Raw genomic sequence first — 7,673 nt, 5'->3', positions numbered from 1 at the left:
CAAGACCAGCATGGCCAACATAGTGAAACCCCATCTCTACTAAAAGAAATACAAAACAAAGTAGCTGGGCGTGGTGGCAGGCACAGGTAGTCCCAGCTACTTGGGAGGCTGAGGCAGGAGAATCGCTTGAACCCGGGAGGTGGAGGTTGCAGTGAGCTGAGATTACGCTACTGCACTCCAGCCTGGACGACACAGTGAGACTCTGTCTCAAAAAAAAAAAAAAAAAAAAGAGGAAACGAGGATAACTCCAAATTCTTTGGCCTGAGCTAGTGGAGTTAACATTAACAGAAATGGAAGCCAGGTGTGGTGGTTCACACTTGTAATCCCAGCACTTTGGGAGGCTGAGGTGGGAGGATTGCTTGAGCCCAGGAGTTCAAGACCAAGCAACGTAGGGAGGCCTCACCTCTACAGGAAAAAAAAAAAAAAAAAAAAAAAAAAAATTAGCTGGGAGCGGTGGCACACACGTGTAGTCCCAGCTTCTTGGGAGGCTGAAATGGGTGGATCACTTGAACCTGGGAGGTCAAGACTGCAGTGAGCCACTGCATTCCAGCCTGAGCAACAGAGTGAGACTCTGTCTCAAAGCGAAACCAAACAGAAATGGGAAAAGGTGGGAGTACAGCTGGTTTGGAAGACCAGGGGTTCAGTTTTGGACAGATAAGTCTGAGATCTCATTAAACTTCCAAGTGGAAATTATTTTTAACTTTTTTAAAGAAAGCACTAGGGCATAATATATTTACTCTTTTAACTTTAAAATTTGTTGGTTATTCCAAGAATACTTCCACCTGCGAAAATTCTTTAAGATGGAATAAAACAAATTGTTATTCTTATGCATGTAAAATGAAATTTAAAACCACCGTCTCCTAGTTGATAAGGCAGTACTATAATTTTTTTTTTTTTTTAGACAGAGTCTTGCTCTGTCACCCAGGTTGGAGTGCAGTGGCACGATCTCTGCTCACTGCAACCTTTGCCTCCTGGATTCAAGTGATTTTCCTGCCTCAGCCTCCTGGGTGGCTGGGACTACAGGTGAGTGCCACCAGGCCTGGCTAATTTTTGTATTTTTAGTAGAGACAGGGTTTTGCCATGTTGGGCAGGCTGATCTTGAACTCCTGACCTGAGGTGATCCATCCCCCTCGGCCTCTCAGAGTGCTGGGATTACAGGTGTGAGCCACTGCACCCAGCCAGTCATATCATTTGAGTACTTTTTGAGAGAAGCATCATAGCATGGAGATAGCATATTGACTCTAGAGCAAGTTTGTTTGGCTTTCTCTTATTTTTAAAAAATTGTCTTTGTATAAATTTATGGGGTACAAGTGTTACATGTATATATTTAGTGGTGTTGAAGTCAGGGCTTTTCTTTTTCGTTTTCTTTTTTGTTTTTTTTGAGACAGAGTTTCACTCTTTTTGCCCAGGCTGGAGTGCAATGGCCCGATCTTGGCTCACTGGAACCTCCAGCTCCCTGGTTCAAGTGATTCTCCTACCTCAGCCTCCCAAGTAGCTGGGATTACAAGCATGTGCCTGGCTAAGTTTCTACTTTTAGTAGAGACGGGGTTTCTCCATGTTGGTCAGGCTAGTCATGAACTCCCGACCTCAGGTGATTGGCCCGCCTCGACCTCCCAAAGTGCTGGGATTATAGGCGTGAGCCACCTGCCCAAAACTTTTCCTTTATTTTTAAATTTTATTTATTTATTTATTTTTGGTAAGTCATGCATAGGACTTTTTTGTGTATCCATCTCCAAAATAACATACATTGTACCCTGCATTTAAAACCTCATCGTGCTACTTATTGACTTTGTGGCTTTGGGTGAATTACTTTGCCTCTCTGTGCCTTAGTTCTGTCATCTGTATAATGATGAAAACAATACCTAAAAGGGATTCCATTATTTCATATTTATAATGTGTTTAGAACAGTGCCTTAAACATAGTGCTAAATATGTGATATAATTTGTCTTTCAGGTAATTTGTTAAAAGCCATTTTTAGTATTTAACTTAGCTGAAATATACTTATGAGGCTGTAACCAAACTATACCATCTCTTTGAAAAAAAGATTATGTGTTTCACATGAAACCATGCATCTTGCAAAGATGTGCTGATGAAAAGTGCAACATGCCCAGAAAGGAATCTGCCTTCTATAAAAGCTTTTATGTTTCTGGTCTGCTTATTTCTTCTAGGTGCCATATCTTAACTAAAATTGTTAACTGGTTGTCTTTATCTATAGCAGTATATAAGGATTCTTAAAATTTGGATCTTATAAATGCAGTGTTTTAAAAAAAATTGACAATGGCTTAAGCCCATTCTCTGGACTGAGGGCTCAGTCTGACTGCAACTGTTCATGTTGTTAGTTTAAGTAATAGTGCTTATCAAATTGCTTTCCAAAGAGGTTTTCACTTTCTTTCTTTTTCTTTTTTTGAGACAGAGTCTCACTCTGTTGCCCAGGCTGGAGTGCAGTGGCGTGATCTCAGCTTACTGCAGCCTCTGCCTCCTGGGTTCAAGTAATTCTCCTGCCTCGGCCTTCCAAGTAGCTGGGATTACAGGCATGCGCCACCACACCTGGCTAATTTTGTTATTTTAGTAGAGACAGGGTTTCACTATGTTGGTCAGGCTGGTCTCGAACTCCTGACCTCTGGTGATCCACCTGCCTCAGCCTCCCAAAGTGTTGAGATTACAGGCGTAAGCCACTGTGCCGGACCTGAATCTTTATTTTCTTTGTGTGTTCTGCTCAGCTGTCTCAGTGTTCTGCCCTTGGAAAAGTTGAAAGGAGGGTTTTAAGCTTAAGATTCTTTTGACAGGGTAATTTCCACATTGATTCCAAACTGAAGATAGATACTGCGTTGCACAGGAACACTTTCACTCTATATAGTTTGGGTGGGACTGACTCTACTCCTTATTTCCAGGAATGGGGACTGTGACAGAGACCTACCAATCAGGAACTTTTGCTGGGACCATTGGGAAAGGGGTTTTCTTTGTTGGGATTCTTAGTTTTAGAGATACTGGTGGTTATTTCTACCATCATATGAAGAAAGCTTGTTGAGAAATAAAGGAAGTACAGAGGAAAGCAGTGGTAAGACAAAGAAAAAGATATTTCTAATTACATTTTTATCTCTTTTATCCATTTCTGAAGCTGGATGGCTTAGTTATATGATCCAATAGTTTCCTCCCCACTTTAAAAATTAGGTTTCCAACCCTCCATCAATGATTGAACCTAAGTTACTGATCTATGGCATATTCTATGTAAAGCTTTCAAGTACTTTTCTAGGTATGGTAATCAAGGTTTTAATATCTAAGCATTTAAAACATAGTTTTTATTTTTTTAATTAAAAAAATTATTTTTTATTTTTATAAAGTCAGGGTCTCACTTTGTTGCCTAGGCTATCTTGAACTCCTGGCTTCAAGAGATCCTCTTGCCTTGGCCTCCCAAAGTGCTGGGATTACAGGCATGAGCCACCATAACTGGCCAAAAATATTATTTAAATTCATTTTTATTTATTTTTTAGAGACAGGGTGTTACTCTGTTGCCCAGCTGGACTTAAATTCCTGGGCTCAAGGGAACCTCCCGCCTTAGTCTCTCCAGGAGCTGGGACTACAGGTGCAAGCCACCACACCTGGCTGTAGAGCACATATATACACACACTTATAGCTTATAAAACAAAGGAATAAATTAACATGCAAAATTTATAAATGTCCTATGTGGGCATAATTGAATTTCATGATACTCTGAAAACTGTAATTGACAATTTCAGAATAAGGCACCTAGTCAAAAAAGCAAATGAGTAAATGACTGCAGAAGGAAAAAAAACCTGTTAGTCATATCCAGCAAGAAGGGCAAGAAGGGCATTCTCTGCTAGACAAGTACTTATTAGAAACTACCAAGTTGGCCAGGCACAGTGGCTCACGCCTGTAATCCCAGCACTTTGGGAGGCCAGGGCAGATGGATCAATTGAGGTCAGGAGTTTGAAACCAGCCTGACCAACACAGTGAAACCCCATCTCTACTAAAAAAATACAAAATTAGCTGGGCATGATGGCACACACCTGTAATCCCAGCTACATGAGAGGCTGAGGCAGGAGAATCACTTGAATCCAGGAGGTGGAGGTTGCAGTGAGCTGAGATCATACCATTGCACTGCAGCCTGGGCAACAAGAGTGAAACTCTAAAAGAAACAAACAAACAAACAAAACAATAACAACAACAACAAAAAACAGGCCTGGCATGGTGGCTCACGCCTGTAATCCCAGCACTTTGGGCGGCCAAGGTGAACAGATCATGAGGTAAGGAGGTCAAGACCATCCTGGCCAACACGGTGAAACCCCATCTCTACTAAAAATACAAAAATTAGCCGAGTGTGGTGGTGGTGGTGCACGCTTGTAGTCGCAGCTACTCAGGAGGCTGAGGCAGGAGAATCGCTTGAACCCAGGAGGCAGAGGTTGCAGTGAGCCGAGATTGCACCACTGCACTCCAGCCTGGTAACAGAGCGAGACTTCATCTCAAAAAAAAAAAAAAAAAAAAAAAAAAAACTGCTAAGTTCATCACAGGTTCACAGTCTCTTTTTCTGAAACTATAGGGGATAGATAGATTTTCAAAGCCAGAATTGTTCTTAAAGCTCTCTTTTGTGGTATGCTTGTTTGGGTTTCTGTTGTATTACAGGCTTTCCTCAAATGTTTGTTGATGCTTATGTGTCTGTTCATATTTGAATGTAAAGCACTGAAAACCTGATTAAAGCATATTTCACTAGCGCTGCTTTGGGCATATTAACTTGGAGGTCTTTATTACTGAACATTTTCTTTAGGGCGAATATCTCAAGCTGTGTGTATTTTCTCCTGGGGAAGGACCCCTCCAATCCCTTGCCTGAAGTGGGAAACCTATCTTAATATTATTCTGGACATAGACCGCAGGGAAGGGGCTTGCAGGTGTGATGGTTCAGCATGACTTGGTGGGCTGTGGGGAGGGCTTGGTGGCCTAATTACACTTTACAAAAAATTTTTAGTTATGTTTGCACATTTTTTTCTGTGCAGTCCTGTCACTTGAGGCACATATTTTTTTGTGTGTGTGTGATAAAATATACATCACATAAAATTTACCTTTTTTTTTTTTTTTTTGAGACAGAGTCTTGCTCTGTCGCCCAGGCTGGAGTGTAGTGGCATGATCGTGGCTCACTGCAACCTCCGCCTCCTGGGTTCAAGCAATTCTTCTGCCTCAGCCTCCCGAGTAGTTGCGACCACAGGCACACACCGCCACACTCGGCTATTTTTTTCTATTTTAGTAGAGACGGGGTTTCACCCCGTTGGCCAGGCTGGTCTCAAACTCCTGAACTCAGGCAGTCTGCCTGCCTCAGACTCCCAAACTGCTAGGATTACAGGCATGAGACACCATGCCCGGCCCATTTTACCCATTTTTACATGTATAACTTAGTGCCATTAGGTACATTCACAGTATTGAGCAACCATCACCACTAGCCATTTCCAGAACTTTTCATCAACTGAAACAGAAACTGTATGCATTAAATAACTACCCCCCTTTTAACCTCCCTTCAGACCCTAGTAGCCTCTATTTTCTGTCTCTATGTTGCCTATTCCAGGTGCCTCATGTAAGTGGTATCATACAATATTTGTCCTTCTGTGTTGCTTTAACCTTCTTCATTTTCATATAACTCAGGTTAAGTAAATTGCCTACGATCAGCAGCTTTAAGTGGCAACATGGCCATAGGAACCTAAGTGTATCTGTCAAAAAAAGAGCATACTCGCGGCCGGGCGTGGTGGCTCACGCCTGTAATCCCAGCACTTTGAGAGGCCGAGGCGGGCGGATCACGAGGTCAGATCGAGACTATCCTAGCTAACACAGTTAAACCCCGTCTCTACTAAAAATACAAAAAATTAGCCGGGCTTGGTGGCAGGCGCCTGTAGTCCCAGCTACTTGGGAGGCTGAGGCAGGAGAATGGCGTGAACCCGGGAGGCGGAGCTTGCAGTGAGCGGATTGTGCCACTGCACTCCAGTCTGGGCGGCAGAGCAAGATTCCGTCTCAAAAAAAAAAAAAAAGAATTTCCTTAATACAGTAAAAAAAAAAGAGCATACTCTCAACCACTCTGCATTGCTCCTTTAGCAGTACGCATTTACCCCTTCCATATGCAGATATGTATCCACATATAGCAAGTGTTTTACACTTGACATTATATCTGGAATGTTTTTTCATACAATTAAAAATTCTTTGAAACATTTTAATGCTTCCTAATAATCTATTATTGCAAATGCATCATGCTTTAGTTTGCTGTTGACGATTCTTTTTCTTTCTTTTTTTGAGACAGAGTCTCACTCTGTCACCCAGGGCTGGAGTGCAGTGGTGCGATCTCGGCTTACTGCAGCCTCTGCCTCCCTGGTTCCAGTGATTCTTGTGCCTCAGTCTCCTGAGTAGCTGGAATTACAGGCGTGTGTCACCATGGCTGGCTAACTTTTGCATTTTTAGTACAGATGGGGTTTCACCATGTTGGCCAGGCTGGTCTCAAACTCCTGGCCTCAAGTGATCTGCTTGCCCTGGCCTCCCAAAGTGCTGGGATTACAGATGTGAGCCACTATGCCCAGCTGACAATTATTTGTTTTGGATTTTAAATAATATATGTTTGTACATAAACACCTGCATTTCTGATTAGAACCCTAGGATAAAATATAATGTAATTTCTAGTTCAAAAAATAGAACATACTTAACGTTTGAGATTTATTGTTAAATTACCCTTCAGAATTGATTCAGGGCCAGTATACAACACAAGTGCTCTTAATGTCATCCTCACCAACAATGAAGTGTTTTTTTTCCTAATTAGGTAAATTTTGATGTATCCCTGGTTGTAATAGATTTCCTTGATAAGTAATGATAAACTTTTATTTTATTTTATTTGTTTTTAAAGACAGGATCATGCTGTTTCCCAGGTTGTCCCGCTTCAGCCTCCCAAGTATCTAGGACTACAGGTGCGAGTGGCTAATTTTATTTTTTGTAAAGACAGTCTCCTTATTTTCCCCAGACTGGGCTCAAACTCCTGGCCTCAAGCAGTCCTCCTGTCTTGGCCTCCCAATGTGTTGGGATTACAGTTATGAGTCACTGCACCTGGCCTATTTTATCTTCTAAATATTCTATTTGTCACTAATTTATTTCCTACTAGAGTCTGTCTTCAGGTATTCATAGAAACTTAAATTTGTGGTAAATCTTTTCCCAATTTTTTTCTTTGCTTTAAAACTGTAGGCCAGGTATGGTGGCTCACGCCTGTAATCCCAGCACTTTGGGAGGCCGAGGCAGGTGGATCACGAGGTCAGGAGTTTGAGACTAGCCTGACCAACATGGTGAAACCCCATCTCTACTAAAAAAACACAAAAATTAACTGGATGTGGTGGTGCGTGCCTGTAATCCCAGCTACTTAGGCTGAGGCAGGAAAATCATCTGAATAGGGGAGGTGGAGGTTGCAGTGAGCTGAGATCGCACCACTGCACTCCAGCCTGGGCAACAGAGTGAGACTCCGTTTCAAAAATAAATAAATAAATAAAAATTAAAAAAAAAAAAAGGCCAGGCGCAGTGGCTCAAGCCTGTAATCCCAGCACTTTGGGAGGCCGAGACGGGCGGATCACGAGGTCAGGAGATTGAGACCATCCTGGCTAACACGGTGAAACCCCGTCTCTACTAAAAATACAAAAAAAATT

This window comes from Trachypithecus francoisi, unplaced genomic scaffold (genome assembly GCF_009764315.1).
Source record: "Trachypithecus francoisi isolate TF-2019V2 unplaced genomic scaffold, Tfra_2.0 Lachesis_group11, whole genome shotgun sequence".
Lineage (NCBI taxonomy): Eukaryota > Metazoa > Chordata > Mammalia > Primates > Cercopithecidae > Trachypithecus > Trachypithecus francoisi.
The sequence above is the reverse complement of the archived record's forward strand: the minus strand, read 5'-3'. Positions refer to the sequence as shown.